The sequence below is a fragment of the Ursus arctos genome, unplaced genomic scaffold (genome assembly GCF_023065955.2).
Source record: "Ursus arctos isolate Adak ecotype North America unplaced genomic scaffold, UrsArc2.0 scaffold_31, whole genome shotgun sequence".
NCBI classification, from domain to species: Eukaryota; Metazoa; Chordata; class Mammalia; order Carnivora; family Ursidae; genus Ursus; species Ursus arctos.
The window spans coordinates 23,553,703-23,576,878 of NW_026622997.1; the positions used below are offsets into that span (position 1 = coordinate 23,553,703).

Here is a 23,176-nt window from a genome sequence, read left to right on the forward strand (position 1 = left end):
CTGACGTGGCTGAGACACTGGGTCTTGGGAAGAAGGTTCACTGGGTAGGGGGGATTAGAGGAGGAGCCTTATCTGTATTCCTAGTGGAGGAGAGGAAGGTCAAAGACCTGAAATTAGAGAAATCTTTCCTCTCCTGTAATCCAAGGGTGGTAGTTCTGATCTTAGTGGGCTCAGCGATCCTTTTGTGTAACAAGTGCATTGTTCTGAGGTGAAATTCATAAATAATATGATCTACCTGTACACATAATAACAAATAACACTGCTCTGAATAGAATTAATGTAAGAGGGAAACCCAAAACTTGATAAGGTAATATATGTTTCAAAATGTAAATGTTCAGGCATAGATACAGTAGGAAACATAAGGAATGTGTTTATATAGAATCACACTGAATGTGAGAGGAGTGAAGGCGGTCTGGTATGTGTGTGGCCTTATTAGCTTAAATACCAGGAATGCGCTTGCCCTAGTGATGAGCCTTTCTCTCAAGCAGATGACATCTCTTTGGAAAGTTCTCAGTGCAACAAAGTGTGATTTTTTTCCCCCCTCCACTTTCTTAAAAGTTGGATTCCTGAAACTGTTTAAAAAATGCATTGTGTTTATATGTGAAATAGAGTTAGATTCTAGATATTGTAAATAATATTTTTTACCTACATGAATGTTCAGTGGGACATTCAAAATTCATACAGGACATGTGGAATTCTTTGTACAGGACAGACCTATGGATTAGAAGACGTCTAGCACCTCTGACTTCTGTCCACTAAATGGCAGTTGCAGTCTCCGTTATCATAATCAAAAAGATTCAATCGATTTAATGACCTAATGGTTTAAATTTTTGTATGGCCTGAAGCACCCAAATCTATATTTAAAAAAAAACCACAGATTTTTAAAATATTTAAAATTTATATGTATGTATGTACGATTTATACTTATATAAATATATAAAATCATATATAAAAATCATATATATATATGCACATATATATATGAATGAATAATGATGTCAAAGTGCTCCTTGAATGAAACAGCTTAATTGGACAATTTCCAAAGGGTATGAACAAGCAGTTTATGGAGGAGGAAATGCAAGTAAACATGAAAGAGTTTCATCCTTACTGGTGGTCAGAGAAATACAATTAAAATGAGATACTGTATTTTGCTGAGTATGTTGTATTTTTTTTCCCAGGAGATCCTGTGCTCCTAAGATTGTGGAGAAATGTTTACTCTGATACATTGCTGGTACATTCAAATGTATTTGAATTACTGCCATCTTCTGGGAAAGTAATTTTTTGATAGGTATAAAAATAAAAAATATGTATGCCCCTTGACTTAGCAATTCTGTGTTTTATGACCCTCTCCCCTACAGATAAGAAAAGACTCGTCTGCAAGGATAGGGATATAATCATCTATTGCATAATTGTTGATAGCAGCCAAAAGGGTTACAACAGCTCTTCCTGCACTCTCTGCTTCCCTTCCATTCTCTCACCTCTCTCTCTGTTCTTCCCTCCCTTCTTTCAGCTGTACATTCTGAAATAATTCCATACAGGTATAGATAAAGCTTCCTTATCCTTTCATTTATGGCTTTATAGAATACTTCTGTGTGCTTTTACTTATTCATGGATTCATAGAAATAATGTTCTGTCTTATGTACATGATATTTTATTTAACCACTTACCTTCTGATGGACATTTAGGGTTTTTTCCCCCTAATAATTGGCTATTATAAATATTATCTATGAACATGTTTTGACTGGGACTTCATAGAGCCTTAAAATTTTTTTAATTTGCATCTTGAAATGATATCATACTTATGGAAAAGATGCAAGAGTAGTGCAGAGACGTCCCCTAGACCCCTCCCTGCAGTTCTGTAATGCTCAGATGTCTTACATCACCATAATGCAATTACCAAAGCAGGAAATGCATATTGATCCGGTACAATGAACTGTTATACAGATCTTACTCACACATTGTCTTTTTTTCTAGTTCAGGGTCTCGTTTTGGATCTCACAATGCATTTAGTTGTCGTGCCAGTTTCTTTCAATCTGGGCCAATTTCTCTGTCTTTGTCTTTTATGACATTGACACTTTTGGAGACTACTGGTCAGTTATGTCGTAAAACGTTGCCTAATTGGGGCTTTTCTGGATTTCCTCATGATCAGCTTCAGCTGTGCATTTTATCAAGACTACAGGAATGATTACGTGTCCTCAGTGGGTCAGTCATACCAAGGAGATTCTGGGTTTTGTAACATCTCCTTATGGTTTAACTTTAACATATAGTAACTAGCTGTTAAATTTATTTCATTAAGTGGGTGGCTTTTGCCTTTCCCCACTGTAAAGTTATTATCTTCCCCTTTGGAATTAATAAGTATTTGGTGATACTTTGGGATTATGCAAATACTCTGTTTATCATCATGCTTTCACCATAAAATTTAGCCACTGGTTATTCTTGCCTGCAACAGTTAATACTATAGGGTTTATCAAGTGATTTTTCTATTTTCATCATGCTGTCTACATTAATTAATTGGAATCTTTCTGTAAGGAAGAGAGCGGGACTCCTATTTATTCATTTATTTCATTATAGAGTCAGGGTTTATTTATTCTGTGGAGCATAATAGTCCCTTACTATCATTATTTTATTCCTCAGATTGGTCTGGAGTTGACCAGTGGAAACTCCTTTAGGTTGATTCCTTTCTGGTACATTAGTTAGTCCAGGCTCATCTTGTCCTCTCCTTGCTTCAGTCCTGAATGGAGCCATTTCTCCGCAGAAGCCTGGTTCCTTTCATTGGTGACTGGTGTAAAGACACCTAATCTGAGCACTTTTATGCTCTTCCCAGTGGGATGTCATTGCTTCTAGGCAATGTTAGTGGACAGAGTTAGGAAATGTGTATATGTATACAAATATCTGTATCTGTTTATCTGTATCTGTATTAAAAAGCATGAGGTCATACTACTCTCTCTGATTCTGTTTCAACTGCATGGGATTTATTTCTAGCCTTCCCTCCTTTCTTAACTTCATTGTATAGCTGCAAGAAACATAGCTCTCATTTCCTACCGTGTACATGCTATTTGTTTAAACCCATTAAGCATTATAGAGTAGCTTCAGAATTACTAACCCATTCTCCTGTGAAGAAGACATTTTACTAACTAGAATAAAATGTGTAAGTCCTTTTTGTCTTTCATCTTACAATATGTAGCCAAAATGTTGCTTTCCAAAGCTAGATTGAATGTGGTTATGTTATTAATTTGTTATTCAATTAAGTTAATTTGAAGCCACTTGTATTCCATTATGGATTCTGCCCACTTCCTGTCTGGTTTTAATTTTTTTTGTATTTTTGTTTTTTTAGTATGTGAAATATTAGCATGATTTTCAACATCAGAACTATGCTAAGTAGTTTATCAAGGGAAGGATCATTGCCACGTCACCCTTCCCGCTCTCCCCATTACTCTTCTTTTCATCTTCATCCCCCCATCTTCCAGTAGCTTCTGGCTCATTCTTCCTTTTATCCACATACAAGCACAAGACCAGTTGTGATTTTCCTATTTCTATCATGCCTTTTATATTTATTAATTGGACTTTTACTGTGAGGAACTGTTCTTTCTCCCTACTTATTTATTCAACTATTTATATCTGTATGGACTCATGGTTATTTATGTGGGTCATAATCCCACAGAATAAATTGTACCAAATACTGTATACAGAATCCGTGTAATTTTCAAAAATTTCCCTTTGTTTTTTACTTAATTCTTTTATTCTGTGATATAGCCTATGAACTTTGTATCCGGTGATAAGAGGTCATCCTCGTTCTTTCTTATGGCTGCACCATACTGCACTGTGGCCATATCAGGGTTCATTCTACTGGTTTCCTGTGTGTGGACACTTAGATTGTTTCCATTATTTTGTAGTTCCAGATAGTGCTGCAGTAAGTAAACTCTGGCACATAGATTTTTATACTGTTGGAGGTGTGTCTTCAGGATACATTTCTAGAGTGGAGATTGCTAGGTTGAAAGGTAAGTGCATATAGAGATAGTGCCAAAATACTCTTCAAAAGGGTTGTGCTGATTTGCATTCTTAATGGGCAGTGTATGAAAATTGGACATTTCCGCAGCCCCTCAAAAACAGTGTTGTTGTTGTCCTGCTATATAATTCCACCATTTTTCAGTAGGGGAGCATGGTGTCTCAGGGTTATCACTTTCGTTTCTCTCCTTCTCTGGTTCTTTTTATATGTTTGGCCATTTTTATATCTTTGTTAATTGTTCATGTCTTTTTCTTATTTCTTAAAGTTTTTTACGTATTACAGATATTTGTCTGTAATATATGTCACAACAGACACATTCTCCCAGTTTTTTTAGTTGCCTTTTGACTGTGCTTATGGTGTTTTAGTGACACATAAAATACTTCATTAAATTTATAAAATGTTTTTCCTCAGTTTCTCCTGGATATTGAGTCCTAGTTAAGCCATAGCCTTTCTGTACACTGAACGTAAAGAGAAGCTCACTCGTGGTTTCTTCTAGTACTTGTTTGGGTTATTCTTTCACATTTGCATCCCTGATCCATTTGGAGTGTGTGTTTATGTACGGTGTCAAGGTATCGCTCTACTTGCATCCTGTTCAAATAGCTACTTAATTGTCCCAGGGCTCTTTATTAAGCATTTTATCTTTACTCCAGTGTTTTGAGATGCCATCTTTATCATACATTACATTTCCAAATTTACCTACGTCTAATCTGAGCTTCTTGCTTTATTCCATGGGTCTGTTTATTTATGTTCCGTCCGCTCTGTGTTTATGGAAGTTTTATTTATGAGTTGATATCTGGTAGAGTTAATCTCTCCTTGTGGTTTTTCATTTTTTATGTTTTTTTTTCTCACTATTCTTGCACATCAGTTTCTTCAGGTGAACTTAACTATCACCTTTCTAACTCCATGACCAAAGTAGTTGGTACTTTTCCTGGTAAATAAAAATTAATCATAAATTAACTTGGGGAGAACCAACATTTTTATGATGTTGATTCATCCTATCCAAGAATAGGAGATGGTATGTTTATTCAGGTCTAGTTTTCTTACTCTCAGGGGTGTTTTAATCTTTTTCACAATATAGGTTTAGGGTATATCTTGTTAAGTTTATCCCTAAGAATTTTATGGTTTTTGTTTGCTATCTTAAGTGCTTTCTCTACCTCTGATGAAGATTCTATTTTTTTGTCTTCAAATTGGTTATTGTTTGTGTCTTCAAAGTCTATTGTTACTTAATTTTGTATTTTAACTTAATTTTTTATTGTTAATTTTTATCAGTAATTTTTGTAGGATTTTCTAGATACACTGCCGTTTCAACTGCAAATAGAGTTTAATTTTTCTTTACCAAATTTTATCCTTTAATTTATTTCTCTTGCCTAATTACGTTGGCAGTAAGCTCATTGGCTTGAAGATAGGGAGAGCTTCTTGGAGGCTATCCACTGGACAGGAGATAAGTCTCTGTCTTCTGTAAATCAGCATTTACTGGAAATGCCTCAGCTCCCTTTTTTTGAGGGTTCTTTTGGAATATTTTCCATTTCATATCATCTGGCTCTATTTTAGACTGAAATCCTTTCACACTTGCAACTTCTGTTTAGTTTTATAAGGGTGGTTACAGCATTATTTCATTTATGGATATTTATAAGTTACAATTTTGTTGTCAGTTGTGGCTTTAGAATTAAAGTGCTCTTTTCATGTTTAAATCTTTTGGCTTGAATTCTACTTTGCTCTCTTTTGCTTGTTACACCTTTGTATATCCTTTAATTTTAGCCATTCTGAACTATGCTTAAGATGTGTCTCTTAATATGTAGAACAGAGTTGGGTCTTGCTTTGTGAGCCAAATTTGAAATCTTGTTTTGTTGATATGACTGATAAATGTGGTCTGAAGTCTCTGGTGATATTTTGTAATTATACGTTATTTTCTATTTGCTGTGTTTCTCTATGAGATTTTTTTTTTTTTTAATTAATGACATGTCATTTAGGAACATTTGTATTATTCTGTGGTTACTTTTGTCTCTGTACCTTTTAAATGCCTGTAATCCCGTTACCCATTTAATCGTTTACCATCTGTTGTGTTGGAGTTAAATGGTACCCTTTAACTTCTGGCTTTTGCCAACCAAAGAACTTATTTTACTTTCTCACCTTTTCCTTTTCTTCACGTTGTTTTTGCATTACTTCTGTTTTGTTACGACATATAACATTTGCATATTAATCTTCAACTTTCAAAGGTTAATGTCTCCACCTTTATTTTAATCTTAGATTTACAGTTGTGTGTATGAATGGCCTCATCACTCTTTTTCCTGTCATTAGGTGCATTAAGCTAGAATCTTGGAGAAGGGAGAGTGATTCTTCTCTGTTTAGAAGTGTTTTTACAAGGCATTGATACTTGAAGGACAGCTTGGTTGGTTATAAAATCCATTATTCATACTTTCTTTCATTGAATTTCTAAACAGTGCTGTTCCGTTGTTGCCTTGCATTGTATTTTGTTTTAGACAGCGCTGATGCCAGTCAAATTTGTTTGCCTTTGTTCATTGTTTTATCTTTTTTTGCCTAGAGGCCTTGAGCTTTTCTTTATCTTTGAAGCCTATGAGTTTTCTAAGATGCATTTGGGAGTTGATTGTTTCAGGTAAATTCTTCCAAGTATTGGTTGGCACTTTCAATGTGTAGATTCAGATCTTTTGTATCTGTGAAGTTTTCTTGGATTCTAGTTTTAAATATTGGTTTTACCCCCCTCCATGTTTTTGTTTTTGTTTTTTTTTTTTGGTTTTTTGCTCTTCCGTTGGGACTCCAGTTTTATGAATGTTATCCCTTCTTTCCTGTTTTCTAATTTTACTGCTTCTCTCTGACATTATTTTTAACTTCTTTTTATCTCATTTTTATTATCTTAATTGTTTTACTGCATTTCTTCAATACTCTCTATTAAATTTTTATTAGCATTTTAGAATGCATCTTTAATTTAGATGGCATCATTTTTGGGTGGGCTAGTCAGGAAGGCCCTTTGAAGGCATAAGTCTAAATATACATCTCAGGTGAATTCTGTAATATTTATTCATAGTAAGAGAAGAACATTCCAGACAGAGCAGAAAAACACTAAAAAAAAGCCAAAAAACCAAAAAAAACCCCAAAACCTTTTTTTTTCTTTTTTCTGTTCTTACTGCTACAATTCTGGTTCCACCCTCTTCAGGCAAGACCTAGCTATTACGAGGAATGGAAATTATATGTGGGTAGTGTTCTGTTCTGTTTGGAACAAATTGACAAAGGGTTCATTATGATCAGTAGTGGTGGATAAAATGAATGAATGATTTCCCCACTAGTAACTTGTGGATATGAAGTAGAGTGAGAATGAGTGGCATTGTTATCCATGGCATAGGCCACCTCGTAGAATAGACTACCATGTGGGGAGATCCTTCTAGCTATTTCTTGAACAAATGCTGTCACTCATCTCTCTCGTGTTGGACACTGTAAGAGGCACTGAGGACATGGACCCTGTCTGAAGAAGAGCTAAAAATAATCCTCTTTAGAGAAGATCTTTAAATATGGTTCTGTTCTGTGTTGAATGGCTTATAGAGAGAGTCAGGTGTAATTAAATTTTGTAGTTCTCTAAAGATGAATGATTATTGCTTTTGAAATTTATTGGAAGAACATCTTTTAGAATACAATTATGTTGAATTTTAAGAACTTTTTATTGTAATAATTCTAGTCTCCCAAGTGTTGACTTTTTTTTTTTTTTTTTTTTTTTAATATAACTTTAGGGGCTTCTGGCTGGCTCAGTCAGTAGAGCATATGACTCTTGATCTCACGGTCATGAGTTCAAGCCCCACGTTGGGTATAGAGATTACTTTAAAAAAAATGCCATTGTATTTGAAGTTAGTTTTCTTATAAATATGAGCCAAATCAAGAAAAACTGAGGATGAATTTCCTGCCAGAAAGCACTGTTAGCAGTGTTTGATTCTTTACATTCATTGCTTAAACCACAACTATTCTAGGACTAGTCTTTTTTTAAAGATGGTTAAAACTAGGACAGGTTGTCACTTCTCTGGAATTGTCCTTTCAAGAAGCAAGACTTTATGAAGACTGAATGTTGTCTGTCACTGTCTACATCTGTGATTCTCTTTATTCTGATTGAAAGAAAATCTTTACGTCCTGCAAGTAGCTTTATATAGAAAGTTGGCACCGCAGAGAACTTTTGGATCGACCCTTGTGCCTTAAAAAACATTGAGAGATGTAATTTAACACTGATTTTTCTGTTCAGCAAGGTGAGGCTGTTCGTAACAGGGCAACGTTGAAAGCTGTGTTTCTTGTTTGCTAACCTGCAGAGAGGTATCTTGTTTTATCATCAAAGTTTTCCAACATCAGGATGTAATTTTAGGAAAATAACAGTTTTTGATACCGAGGATACTATTTAGTGCCCGAGATGAACAATCAGAAATGAAAAAGCAGGTTAGGAAGCGTGCGTGGCTTCAGCTGTGTGTGTTGCGTCACAGTAGTTGGGAATATTTAGCTCCAGCGTCTTTCCTGTTGGCCCGCCTTAGCTCGCTTGTTTTCATTGTCATGAATGCATTTACAGTTCCGCGAAAAGATGGCGTCTCGAGGTAGATGAATCCCTGTACGGACATTAGAGAACACTGTTGAAGTGTGATCTAGAGTCTGAAATATTTCTAGGTAGAAAAGTCCTGTGCATGCCGGCCTTTAGGAAATCCATTTTTTTCCTGCTGCTTATTTTTGTATCCTCTAACCCCTACTGCCCCTACCCCGTGACTGAACAGGCTTGACCCAGTATCTGCCTGCATCTAAATTCTGTGTTCTTTCCATTTTACCCTGCTTTGCAAATTTATTGAATTCCTACTCTATGGCAGACATTGTGTTAGAGCCCAAAGATTAAAAAAAAAAAAAACCAGAAGAAGGCTGAGTCTTTTACTTGAGAGGAAAGGCAGTATGCCAGTTACCAATTTAAAGTTTCTCAGTCCCCAGTATGGTCTTCTTTATGGGACCAAAAGCCCACCCTGAAGTAATTCTCCCTTGTTAGCCACTGCATTACTAGCATTGTCAATAGAGGGCGTTGGAGAGAGATTGCAAGGTGGGAGTGGCTGGAAGGCTCTTCTCTGGGTGGCAGCCTCCTTCCTTCTCCTTCCCTGCAGGAGCCGCCTGTGGCTCAGTGGAAGGTGCGGTGTGGCTGTGGTGACAGCATCCATCCCGCCTCCTCTGTGATCTTGCAGGCCACATCCCTTAAGAAACTCTGGTTCTAGGGATGCCTGGGTGGCTCAGTTGGTGAAGTGTCTGCTTTCGGCTCAGGTCATGATCCCAGGGTCCTGGGATCAAGTCCTGCATTGGGCTCCATGATCAGTGGGGAGTCTGCTTCTCCCCCTGTCTGCTGCTCCCCCTGCTTGTGGTCTCTCTCTGATAAAGTCTTAAAAAAAAAGAAACTCCGGTTCTAGCTGTACCATTTGTACTTAGCTGATGTTCTGTTCTTCCTCTGACTGGGTAACGTTTATTTTTCTATTGTCCAGATCTAACAGCACTTCTCTCTAAAAGTCTTCCTTCAGTTCCAGCCCCAGTTATGTTTCCTAACTTGTACTTCTTTAAAGCAGTCTGGACTTACCATAGCTATATTGTAACTTTTCGTTGGCCTGTATTTTTTCTCTCCCTGAAAACTGCCCACTCTTGTTTATTTCAGTATACCCGGTGTCTTGCAGAGACTCTCAAATGCTTACTGAATCGATTTAAATCTTCTGTTATGCACTTTACTCCTTGCTTCTACCTAGTAAACATTGCTTCTGAGGGAAAATAGTAGCTATCTTTTATTGAGTTATGTGTGAGGTACTTCTGCATACTCCGTCTTATTTAGCCTGATTTTAAACTCGAGGAAACAGGCATGTTTTGAGGGGCTAAGTATCTTGCCCCCTGGTTGTTTTTTTTAAAACCTGGATCTGTCCCACTTCAAAGACCCATACATGTTCAGAAGGTGTTAAAACTTAAATGAGTTTTTATGTTTCTATCTCTCACTTTTTAAAAATTTGATATGTTTCTCATGCGTATTTTCATTATAGATCCAGTAGAGAGACATACAATCCAGCATTTGGTTAAAAATTCCTAGTTGTATTTATACTTAGAGATTTATCTGTTAGCAGAAAGTTGCTTATGAATAGTGTCTTGTCCTCTTCAAAGTTGGAATTAATAAAATGGTTCTTTCATCTCTCACAGTTATTTCTAGGGAAAGAAAATCACAGGGAAAAACCATAATGTCCGTTTTAGGACTATTATATAATTCCACCTGGAGATAAATTGTGCTTTCTTTGTAACTGATTATTTTTTGTTAAAGGTTTATGTTGTGACATTGATTTTCAAAGTCAAAGATGCTTTATCTGGGAATCATTCAGAATTGAATGATAAGAAATGCTGTTTTTATTGTAAAAGGCTTGTTTTATACAGCTGGTCTTAGTGTTTAAAATAGCTGATTTTTTCAAAATACCATTGGTTGTTGATCCATAGACTTTTGAAACTATTTACTTGCCAATTATAAAAGTGTAGCTTGCAGATTGTAGACCGTTTGGGAAATACAATTTAAAAGTCACCTGTACCCCCTTATGTAGTGGTTACCGTGGTTAAGATGCTGGTATATGACTTTTCCAATCTTTTTTCTGTATTGGTTTCTCTTTTACATAGATGAAATTGTTTTGTAGTATTTTTGTATCTTACTTGAAAAAAACAATTGAGTTTAATATATGGTATATTAATTTTAAATGGCTGCATAATGTTTCATTTTATAGATCTGTAATTTATGTACATTCTTTGGCCAAGTACTTAGATTTATTTATTTATTTATTTACTTATTAATGTTTTTTTAATTACATTATGTTAGTCACCATACAGTACATCCCTGGTTTCCGATGTAAAGTTCGATGATTCATCAGTTGCGTATAACACCTAGTGCACCATGCAATACGTGCCCTCCTTACTACCCATCACCAGTCTGTCCCATTCCCCCACCCGCCTCCCCTCTGAAGCCCTCAGTTTGTTTCTCAGAGTCCATAGTCTCCCATGCTTCACTCCCCCTTCTGATTACCCCTCTTTCTTTATCCCTTTCTTCCCCTACCGATCTTCCTAGTTCTTATGTTCCATAGATGAGAGAAATCATATGATAATTGTCTTTCTCTGCTTGACTTATTTCACTTAGCATTATCTCCTCCAGTGCCGTCCATGTTGCAGCAAATGTTGAGAACTCGTTCTTTCTGATAGCTGAGTAATATTCCATTGTATATATGGACCACAGCTTCTTAATCCAGTCATCTGTTGAAGGGCATCTCGGCTCCTTCCACGATTTAGCTATTGTGGATAATGCTGCTATGAACATTGGGGTGCATATGGCCCTTCTCTTCACTACGTCTGTATCTTTGGAGTAAATACCCAGTAGTGCAATGGCTGGGTCATAGGGTAGCTCAATTTTTAACTTTTTAAGGGACTTCCACACTGTTTTCCAGAGTGTTGGTACCAACTTGCATTCCCACCAACAATGTAGGAGGGATCCCCTTTCTCCACATCCTCTCCAGCAATTGCTGTTTCCTGCCTTGTCCATTTTTGCCATTCTAACTGGCGCAAGTACTTAGATTTTATCCAATGTGTCACTTACTACAATAAGTATATTATAACCATCAAATAAATCAGCATGTTTGGATATAAGTCTTTGTGTTCATTTCTGGTTATTATGTATTAAGCAGATCAGATTCCCAAAGGTGGAACTTGGGGTCAAAGAGTGAGCATTTTAAGAACTCTAGGTACATTTTGTCTCATTGTTCTCTAGACAAAAAGTATCCATCAGCCTCCTTACCAGTAGTGTATGAGAGTGAGGGGGAGACGCTTTTCTCTCCTGTGCTTTTGGAATTACCAATTTTGTCTTTGCTAATTTGGGATGATAGCTCATTGTTTTAATATGTTTAATTACCAATGAAATCAGTATTTTTAAATTTATTTGGGTTTCTTACCATTTGTATTGTGTTTATTTTAGACTTCATGTTTTTCAAGTATATTCATATGAGCTTGTATATTGAGAAACAGCTATAAGAACTTTCAGAGTTAGGACTTCTTTATCATGCTCATGCAAACGGTTATAAGAGTAAATTTTACTTTCAAATTTTGAGAAAAGCTTTTGCAGATCTAATATGAATTCATTTAATAATATTCCTATGTACCCACCATTGTCTGCTTGAGTATTTTCATGAGCATTAAAAAAAAAAAGAGGAAATTGAGATTGTGGTATGCTGTAATTATTTTGCTCCTAAATAATGACAAATATATTTTTAAAATAAGATGAAATATTTATCCAAGGGACTAGACAGTAATGACTTTCAAATTCTTAGGAGCTATGGGTGAGTTAGATGCTTTGTGACTGCTGCCCTAGAGGTTTTGTGGTTCACATTTGTAAGCTACCATTTGTTGTCCTGTCCCTTGTCTTTGGCTCTCTCCAGCTTTTCTTTCTGAATCCTTGGACTAGTTCCTGCGGAAACTATGAGTTCACAGTGGTGCCCTCTGGGCCAGGGCATCTCTGGGCCAGCAGATCGCGAGCAGCCGCTGCTGGCTGAGTGCAGGTGCATGTGCAGATGGCCTGGTGGGGCCAGCCTGCCTTCTGCTTGGTGGTGCCGGAGAGGTGATGGATAATGCAGCTCACTCCGCATAATGGTCTGAGGCCAGGGGAGCAGGAGGACCAGGCGAAGTGAAAGGCCGAGCTGGCAGAAGAAACATACACACTTAATTCACTCCGTAGTTTTATTAAACACCCTTATTAGTGCTCTTCACCAGCGGCCTCAGCACTTGCTAGTTTGTCTTCTTGCCTCCTCTCTTGCCTGTGTCTTCAGAGGGAGGTGAGAATCATAGATGAGGAGGAAAGGGCTGAAGGCAGCCATCCTGAGTTGGAGCGGGTATTTAGTAGTCAGTGCTTATTACATACTGTAGCGTGGACTCCAAGGCAGTGTAAGGGCAGCTCATTACGTGCCTCGATCCATTTTTTTGTTCTTTCTTTCTTCCTAGTTGTCTCCGAAATGGGGAGTAGAGGAACCAGGGCACTGCTTTCGCTTGTTGTTAATACTAGGACACTGGGACATTTACATAGATTTCTGTCTGCCTATTACGAGTTTTTCCTTTTTTAAAGATTTTTTTTAAAAAAAGATTTATTTATTTATTTGAGAGATAGACAGAGTGCGCATGAGAGAGCAAGTGCATGAGAGGGGAAGGGACAAAGGGAGAGGGAGAGATGCTCTCTAGCAGACTCCCCACTGAGAGCAGAGTCTGTCATGGGGCTTGATCCCACGACCCCAAGTCATGACCCGACCCAAAATCAAGAGTCAGATGCTCAACCGACTGAACCACCCAGGTGCCCTGAGTTTTTCCTTTTTTAGAAATTTTTCTTCTAAGTCAGACTTCATAGAGTACGTACGATGACATGAAGTCGAGGACCGTTCACACTCTCTCTTTGCCAGGATTTTACTCTGAATTTAAAAATGTCAAAATGACTAAAGACTTCAGAAATGGCTAGCATGGAAATATTCTCAGTTTGTTTTTTAACCTCAGGGTTCACCTGAAGTGTCATAACTTTCAAGGTAGTTTTCTGTTTGGAGTCCCAAGCATCAGGGGATCTTGTGAATTCTGTCTACAACTAATAAATAAGTGTAATTTGTCTCTGGTTTTCTTCATCTTTACTTCTTTTAAATGCTTATCTATAATGTTCAAAACAGCTCTGGGCTTTTGATTTGGTATTCCACAGAATTTCTGTCTGTGTCACAGAGGAGTTAGTTTTTGGAACTCTGAAATTTCATTATCCTTAGAGTTTGAAAGTTGTGAAGCCTAAAGTGAAAGCCAGTGTAGAAAGCTCACTGCTAGGGAATATAGCTCTGAAACTTTACAGTAATTATCAGTTTGTGTTTTTTCCCTTAGGACAAGTTACTTTTTGAGGCTTCATTTTTCGGGGATTGTTGTTGGTGGTGGTGTTTATAGCAGGCCAGAACGTAAATCTATCTTTAACAAAACCTTCTGGATAAATTTGGAAAACCAGTATTTTGAGGGGTCACAATTAAGAGAAGGTGGGAGCTGCCCACAGTGTTAAGGGAAAGTCAGAACTTGCAGCAGAGCTAGGCGTGAGATCTCAGCTGCCATCGGAAGGGGTGGCCCTTCAGGCTCTAAGACAGCCTCTCACTTGTCATCCTCTGTTCTCATTTCCATAACATATATTTTAAGTGTGAAAATATTTATGCCTTTTCTGGTTAGTCAGACACCATGTCTGATACTTTATCCACTTGAGATAAGGTGATTCTTGTTACTCAGATCAGGTCACTGAAATCCCTCAAAGTCTAAACTTGTAGAACTCTCACTTAGCTCTTTGCCACATCAACTGCAAGAATGAAGACCATTCTCAGCCCTGAGACTGTTGATATTCCAGAAAATGTCCACATCACTCTGAAAGGACACACTGTTACTCTGAAGGGCCCCAGAGGAACCCTGTGAAGGGACGTCAGTCCATCAATGTAGAACTGAGTCTCCTTGGAAAGAAGAATGGGCTCCGAGTTGACAAATGGCAGGACTGGAACAGAACTGGCTACAGTCCGCACTATCTGCAGTCAAGTACAGAACATGGTCAAGGGCGTTGCACTGCGTTTCCGCTACAAGATGAGGTCCGTGTGTGCTCGCTTCCCCATCAACGTTGTTGTTCAGGAGAAGGGTTCTCCTGTTGAAATCTGGAATCTCTTGGGTGAACAGTACATCTGCGGGGTTCGGATGAAGCCAGGTGTTGCTTATTCAGTATTGCAAGCCCAGAAAGAGGAGTTGGTGCATGAAGGAAATGACATCGAACTCGTATCAAACTCAGCTGCTTTGGTTCAGCAAGCCACAACAGCTAAAAACAAGGATATCAGAAGAATTTTGGATGGTGTCTATGTTTCTGAAAAGGAGCAGTTGAGCAGGCTGATGAGTAAGATCTAAGCCGTCTGGAATCAGCAAGATGCCGGATGATTTTTCAGACTTATTTGTGATATTCGAAAGATACAATGAAAGCTGTATTGATTTCAGGCTTTTTCTTAAAACAACAACAACAACAGCAACAACAGCAGAACTCTCAGCTGTTTGAACTCTGTGTTTTATCAAGACAAAGAAGAACAGCCACTTTTCCTCTTTCTCAGAAACACAGAGTGAGGAACAGGACAAATGGCCAAATCTCTTTCCAGATAGATGTGTTTCTTTCACGACAGGCGTTCCGTACGTAATTCCTTGTAGTTAATGTGCCTCCGGTTGATGTACCTGTAGCACTACATGCAATAGCGGCCTTACTCTCCACCTGTGACTTCCCGAAAGGTCAAGACCACGGACGTACTATCACCTTCTCTTGTCACGTCTCATCCATTTAATGAGGGCGCTTGAAGTCTAAACTAAAAGCTTTTCTTAAGACCTACTTATACTTCAACTTGGAGGTCCTTACCTCAGAACAGTTCCTTGTTTCATTAACTTGTAAATAGTCATGCTTGGCACGAGTCTTATTCGAGAGCCTATAGCTACGTTCCTAGGAGTCACAGTTTTAATTCTGGATGCAGGAAGAATCCCTTGAGTTCCACAGAAAGAGAAGAGTGGACCTCTCTACCTGTGCGTCAGGATGCTGTCTTTGCAGTTGTGCAGAGAAGGTTCTGCTCCCACATCGTCTGCATATTCTCCTTGTTTATGTTAATTTTGTGATGAAGCATCAGCTGGGCAGAGATCATAGGAACCGGAGTTACTTTGATGCCAGGGCGAGAGATGTCCCTTTGCCCTTTCTCCAAACAGCCCATGAAGGTAATGAAATATGTCCTGACCCCTTATGGTGAAATGCATAAGAACCAGAATGAAGGCCTTTTCCAGTGCTTTTCACCTCTAGCAAAAAAGTGGAAAATCTTTTTAAGTCCCTGTGTAATGCAGAGCTGCTTCTTTCCTAACCAGTAATTTTGAGACAGAGATACATAGTATGTGTTTTTAAGGACTGTGTCTGGGAAAAAATCAAGTTGTCCAGTGCCTTCAGAACTGGATGTTCTTATGCTTCTAGACAAAATTTGATACTGATAGGAATATCCGGAATTATTTCTTAGAAGATGTCTAGGACATTTGGCCTACCATCCAGTGGCCCTTTATCATCAGTTGGATCTCTTCTCTATAATGTTCCTTTTTGTTCCAGCCGGGTGAAGGGCTTGCTATAAAAATCATCCTCTAAGACTGCTCAGGTTAGAGGTTCATCCAGATGTCCATAAATACACACCGTTTTCTTGAGCTGAGCTCAGTTGTCAGGGCATAGTTGGAGAAGGTGGTATTTCTACACCATAGGGAGCTTTGGTTTTTTTCCTTTCTGCTAACTCAGTTGCACCACCACGTTTCTCGATTGTCGATCCTGCTACTTCCATCATTCTTTTGCTCCCCTTTTCTCTGGCCATGCAGGTGTTATCAGGATTGCCACCCATTCTGCTCGAGTTGTGTGCAAGCCCTCCTGGTTTTCACTGATACTTTCTTGTGGTACAATACACATAACATATAATTTACCATTTTAAGCATTTTAAAAAATTCATTAAGCACATTCCCATTGTGGTGTAAGCATCACAACTGCCCATCCCTAGAGCTTTTTCATCTTCCCAGACTGAAACCCCATCCCCTTTAAACAATAACTTTCCATTCCCCCTTCCTCCCAGTCCCTGGTAATCCCTGTTCTACTTCCTGTTTTGTCAGTTTGATAGTTCCACATACCTCCTATAAGTGGATTCACTGATACTTTTAAAGTAGATCTGAAAAAGCCACTGCCATGTTTCTGGAATCTGTGGCTTATCTCACCAGTGCAGTACACATTTTTTCTTGCAGCTCTGGGCCCACAGGCGTTCCTCCTGGACTGACCAGCCAGGAGCGAGGCAGAAGCACATGGGGAGACCCCAGAAATGATGGGCCTTCCTCCTTTAAATAAATACTGATCCTGAGAAGTCATCTAAAAATGAAATAGCCTTCTTCCCCATAGTTGTACAACCCTCGTGGCTCCAGTGTTGTCCTTACAAAAGAGGGAGAGTTTTAGGTTACTCAGCCTTTACCTGGGCTCCAAGGCAAGGCTCCAAGGATTCTTCAGGGTAGACTGGGAATTCTTCAGGGAATCACATAGCTAAAGGCATCTGAAATTAGTGAAGAAAATAAAACCCATTCTTGAGAAAACAAAAATTGGAAGTTAGCTGAACAGGAGGACCTTTTCCTCTGGCTGTCTCTAAAGCTAGTAGACAGACATTTTTGCTTTGAAACCCCTCCCCCCCATTTTTTTTTTTTTTAAATCTCCATCGTTTCATGCTTGGATTAAAGGGAAGAAAAAGATGTTTTATGTTTAAAAGTTTTTAAATGTTTTAACAAAATTATTTACATTTTGACCAGGTAGCTCTAAAATTATTTCCAGTGGAAGGTCTATGAAGTTGAAAGATATTGTCACGGAATAAGAACTTCTATCTCATGTGAGTCAGTGCTGTGTGACCCTCTTACTACTTTTGATAAGTAATCCATGACCCTGTCTGCTGCCCATTTTCTTTCCAGCATTCTCCAGTTAGGACCTGACTCAACCACTATGTGATGAACAATATTTTGTATGATGTGAGGACTCAGCAGCCATTTTTCATAATGTTCATTTGTAATTCATTACAACATTTTCCATGTCTGCTCATGAGGGTTAAAAACAATTACTGTGCATTGCTTTATCAGAAGATTGACTACTGAGATGGTACTCTAACCTTTCTCGGCATTGCTGGTGACTCTGTAGAATGTTATTTTCTTGTACCAGTTCATTCAAGATGAAAAAATATTCACCAAATACAAAAAGGAGGAAAATCGGTCATTCTTTTCCAGGGCTGGATGAACTGGAAACTATACTAGTGTGAAGAAGCTGTAAAAACATGGCTGAAATAACAGACTTCGTTTAAAAAATAAAGCAAAATCTAACTGTACTGAGGTGTACAGATGATTCACATTTTTAGGTAAAATGGTTTGATATAAAAAAAATGCACCATGCATCACTGTGTGCAAATAACGGCTCCTCGAAGAAAGTTTTGGTTTCTGCTTTGGGTCAGATGTTTGAAATGTCAACTGAATTGTATTTCCTGATAGTTACCTTTCTAAAACAGATAAAATTGGATGTGGTATTTAGAAGAAACTAGAAGGCCGGTTTTTTTGGGGGGGGAAATACAAATTGTGTGACTTAAGGGAAAACTAACTTTTAATAGAAAAAAACAATAGTTGCTTGACTGTTGATTACTCAGGGCTATGGTTGTTAATAATTTTAGGGTCATAGACTATTTTAATAATCTGATAAGACCTAAGGCCATTCTCCTCCTACCAAAAAGAAACCCATTCACAAACGTGAAGTTTTCATACAATTTCATTCACAGTTTTGGAAGGCCACACTTGAATGTCAAGTTTGAAACTCTTTCTGTAACATGACTTGATGTGAATGAGCTTTGTCATTCACAACACTTAGTTTTTGCCAAACAAGTTCAACGTGGGGAAGTTCTTCTTTGCAAGACTCAAATCACATTTGTCCACATAAAGATATTTATTAATCATTCATCAGTGAAGCAGGCTCAAAACAATTAATACAGTTTGTTACATAAGCTTGATGAGGGTTCAGATCGCTGTCCTCATAGGTGCCTTGACTACCGCTTTGTAGGAAAGGTTCGGCCAGGCAGACCCAGTGACCTTTTAGAAGTAGGATTCTCTTACCTTTATACTTGACATTAGGCAGCAGAGAATCCTCCTAAACCCATAACAGGACTTTTAGAGCTTAAGTTTTGAGAGTCGTCTTTAAGGGTAAAGGCTGCAGGCCTCACTAATTCTTAAGCCCTGTTCACTGAGAAGTGTGTAGTGTCTCTGAATATTTTAGTCCGTCTACATTTCTTGAATACTGTAACTTTCAATAAATGACCGTCCCTTTTTAGCAAGAATCCCACCAGCCAACACACTACGGTTTTTCCCCATAAGAACTCACTTCTGACATTTAGTATACTAATTAGCGAATGTAAGCTGTTATTTGAGATATTTATAATGAAGTATTTATAGTAGCTGCTTCTGGAACGGGGATTCTGATTAGATTGCTCCAGGCTTTGCATTCTTGAGTAGGGCAACTGAGTGCCCTTAGACTTGAGTTTGAGCTACAGAAACATCTCCTCCTTTATGCTCAAGTATTTTAAAGGAACTGACGTTGTGACAGCAGATAATAATTTGTATTCTTTATGTCAGTGAGGCACCTTGTTCCATGCATACCTGCTTGTAATCATTTCCTGTCAGTCTCAGTTTTGTGGTGGTCCAGTGTGTTCGCATTGACCCTGTCTCCTGGTGGGGCCCCCAGTGCATTGTATTGTACGTGGTTTCGGTATAGTGACTGATCAGTGAATTTTGGTTGAATGAATGAATATTCAGAGTCCCCAGTGAGCAAGTTTTTAAACAGTCTTTTTATTTGATATTAATTTTCACTTTACAGAGAGGTTGCAGAGATCGAATTCATGTATTCGCATCACCCAGTTTCCCCTCTTGGTACCTGTTCATCACTACAGCGCATTTGTTGCAAGTGAGAAATTACCACTGGTGCATTACTGTTAACTAAACACCACGCTGTATTCAGATTTCACTAGTTTTCCCTAATGTCCCTTTTCTGCCCCAGGATGTCATCTAGGGTGCTCCACTGCATTTAATTATCTTGCCCTCCTAGTGTCCTCTGGTCTGCAGCGGCCTCTCAGACTACCCTTGTTTTTGACAGTTTTGAGGAGCACTGTTTTGTTAGAAGGTCAGCAGCTTTGTAGAATGCCCTTCAATTTGGGTTTGTCTGATGTCTTTCTCCTATTTAGAGTGGGGTCGTAGGTTTTTGGGAGGAGGACCACAGAGGTGAAGTGCCGCTCTCATTACATCACATCAGAGGTACACTCTAAACAATTTTATTTCTCATGTTTCAATCTCAGAATGGAGAGGTGGGGAAAGCAGGAAGGTGGAATTTAAATCAGTCAGTTTTGCCCTGGTAGAAATTGTGGTAAAGACAACTAAGGGAACTGAATCTGAAAGAAAAATGTAAATGTATCTGGGGGAATTCAGCCCTTGGTATTCCTGTCATGCCTCACTTTGGATGTTGGTGAGATGGTAATATTTACTTTATTTAAATGCTTGACTGATATAAATCAGACAAATGAAAAGGCCAGTGGTTTATAGATACACATTAAGGCAGAATTGCAATAATTTTTACAAGTCTCTCAAATAACCAGTTTTTTGAAGTGGGAAAAATCTTTAATTGGATTTTTTTTCTTCTTTCCTCTGCTGCTATGTTTTTTCTTTTCCTGTGTTCTTTTGCATTTGGGTTTATGTTTTTCAAGCTGAGCTAATGTTATTGAGAAACATTTCAAAGCATTTGTCACTGGAGTAGTTTATCCCTTAATTAGTGGTGAGGTGGTTTTGCAGACAGGTGACATACTCTAATGCCTTACAGAGACTAGTCTTGTTAGTTATTGATTACTGATGAATAAATTACTGCCATTTTTAATCATAAGAAAATTTCTTTTGAGGATAATTAATCAGATTCATGCATTTCTTAACCAGTGTAGGATTATCATCTTTTTTAGTTACAAGAATGAACCTGCCTGCCTCTGCCCTGGGTAAATTCAGGAGAGAGGAGACAGGTTTCTAGGTTTGTATTTTGATCTTTACTTTTATTAGGCAGATGAAAAGTATACTTGCTTAAAAATTACTTCAAACTGCCTTTCTTGTTGAGTAGGTTTTGAACTACCTGCCTGACAGATGGTGTTGGAAGTAATTACCGAAATCATGTGTTTACCTGTACGTGGACATGTGTTCACCAGATGCACTCTGTTTACCCAGTGCTGCTGATTTCTTAAAGAAATACACACCTTCTGGATAGAGTTGCATAACTCTGGAGAAGAGAAGCTGCTCCAGCCAGAGCTCTGTCTCTCTTGGTTGCAGGATCGGCTCTAGTCAGAGTGGTTGGTTAGGAAGGCCAAAGAAGCACTTTCACAACATTATTTACCCTTACATTTTTTGATTTATTAGCACTTTAATTTTACCCATCTACGGCATCATTTAAGAAACAGCCCCCCAGATTGTATATTCAACAGCAGTAACAGTGATCACTCTTTTATTATGATATATTGTATTTGTTTGTTTGTTATATTGTATTTTTTCTACTCAATATTTTTAGAAACGTGTTTTCCTGATTGCATGTTAAAGATGTACCCATCCTCCCCATTTCTATAGTGTGATTTTGGAAGTCTGGCTTTTGGATTAAGTGTTGATTATTATTTTTTTTCAACAACTCATGGGTAATTCCTGTACTCACAAAGATTGGAAATAGCTGCTTTATTTTATTTATTAACATCAAAACCTAATTTATGTTTTCCACCTCATTTCTATTTCACTTTAAAAAAAATAAAAAAAAACCCAACAAAACCTCAATGATAGTGACCCCTTTCGCATGTATGCCTTAAGTGTTCGGTTTTGAAACAGTACATTTAGCAGTCTGTAAACCCTGAGGAACAAGGAAAGTCATTGTTGCAAGATTTTGACAGGTGCAAAACTGTAAATAATTACAGGCCTGGGCAGAAGCTAGAACAGAAGTTGCACAGCAGCTGGCAGGCCTGACCTGTGACAGGTCTGACCTGAGTTAAGTAGCCTAAATTTCATGGCAAGCTCAGATTTGTTTTATAGTATGAAATTCACCTTCTGCCACAGAACGTTGCTAGTGATTCAGACTAGATACCAGCTGCAAAGGGAGGAATACATGCAGAATATGGAGAAAGAAAAATGCCCATTGAGCTACCTTTTGTACGACTTTGGGGCCAGATGGAACTTGTATAGATGAATTCTAAAATTGATTTACACTCTGACTGAAATAAATCACTCAGCACCAAATGGTGGTCTGGCTTTTTTTTTTTTTTACTTTTTATGTTACCTATTTTCAAAATATTAAATTTTTTAGTCGTATGAGCATATCCGAGTTCTGTATGAAGTTGTGTCTGGGAATACCTGAGTTGTAATTTTTTTAGGTCTTCACAGAGAACAAAGCAAATTTTTAATGAGATTTGATCGCCGTCGGGTTCCATCAGGCAGTTGCCCACCTTAAAAATACCAGATTCATTGCTGATCCATAAAGAGCCCTGCTCATTGCCAGCAGCTTCCCCCACCACACACCGTGTTTTCACCCCGGAAAGCTGCAGTGTGGAAAGGACAGGATTCTGCTAGAGCAGAAATAAAAAGCTGATGACTTGTGGGTCCAATCGAACCTATAGACGCGTTTTCTTTGGCTTGCACAGTGTTTTAAAAATTTGACAAATTCACATGTCAGAATCTGTATTTCTAGCTTCCTCAGAAACACTGATGATACAGTACTGGGCCTGCACTCCTGCAGTTGGGGGGGCTGGACAGTGGGCGCCCCTTTTCCGTCCTTCGGTTTGCTGTGGCCCTTATCATCCTGCTGTTCATTTGCTTCTGTTATCTACCAACAGACATTTGAGTTGATGCCCCTTGGACTGGAAACTGTGTGGGTTTACAAATGGACCACCTGAAGAGAAAGGACCACATTAGGAGAGATTGGTGGAGCGTTGATCCGGTTAGGGGTGGTTTGCCTTGTGCTCTCTTCCGTCCGTGCTCTTCGCTTTTTATTCGATGTAATACACTTGCATTGTTTTCCTCTTCACTGTAAACTACTAAGAACTTTGAGTTGTGACATTCCCCCAACCACCCGTGATGAAGGAAATGTCCCAGGTATCCGGAGGAGGAGTTTTCTGAATGATTACCCGTCCTTTAAGTCACATGTTAGTATGATTTAGTTTAATCAGCTAGCTTGTGTCCTTGTTTTTGGTAGTGATCAGCTTTATTGAAGGATGAGAGTTAAATTAGAAAAGGAATATAGACGTTTTTAAAGCTCTGGGTGTATTGAGAGTTAGGGCAAGTCATGGCATAATGCCATGGTGGGTGACTTCAGTGAGACTGACAGCACTGAGACCCTTTACAAAGTGGACAAGAAGAAGTGGAAAGATTCCAGAGATTAAAATTTTCCTAGAAAGGAGAGTAGAAAGTGTCTTTTACTTCTTTCCTCGTACCCTTATACTTTTTGGTGTTCCAACTCTATGCTTTCTCCTTTGTTTCTAATTAGAAAGAGAGAGGAGAAAT

The 23,176-nt window shown here is 38.3% G+C and overlaps 1 protein-coding gene and 1 pseudogene across 13 annotated transcripts in view; both read left to right on the forward strand.

Moving 5' to 3' along the window:
* CDKAL1 (CDK5 regulatory subunit associated protein 1 like 1) overlaps positions 1 to 23,176 on the forward strand; it is an 811,149-nt gene that overhangs the window by 116,771 nt on the left and 671,202 nt on the right. The gene's annotated exons all lie outside the window — the stretch shown is intronic.
* Positions 1,584 to 21,904, forward strand: LOC113264516 (60S ribosomal protein L9-like; annotated as a pseudogene).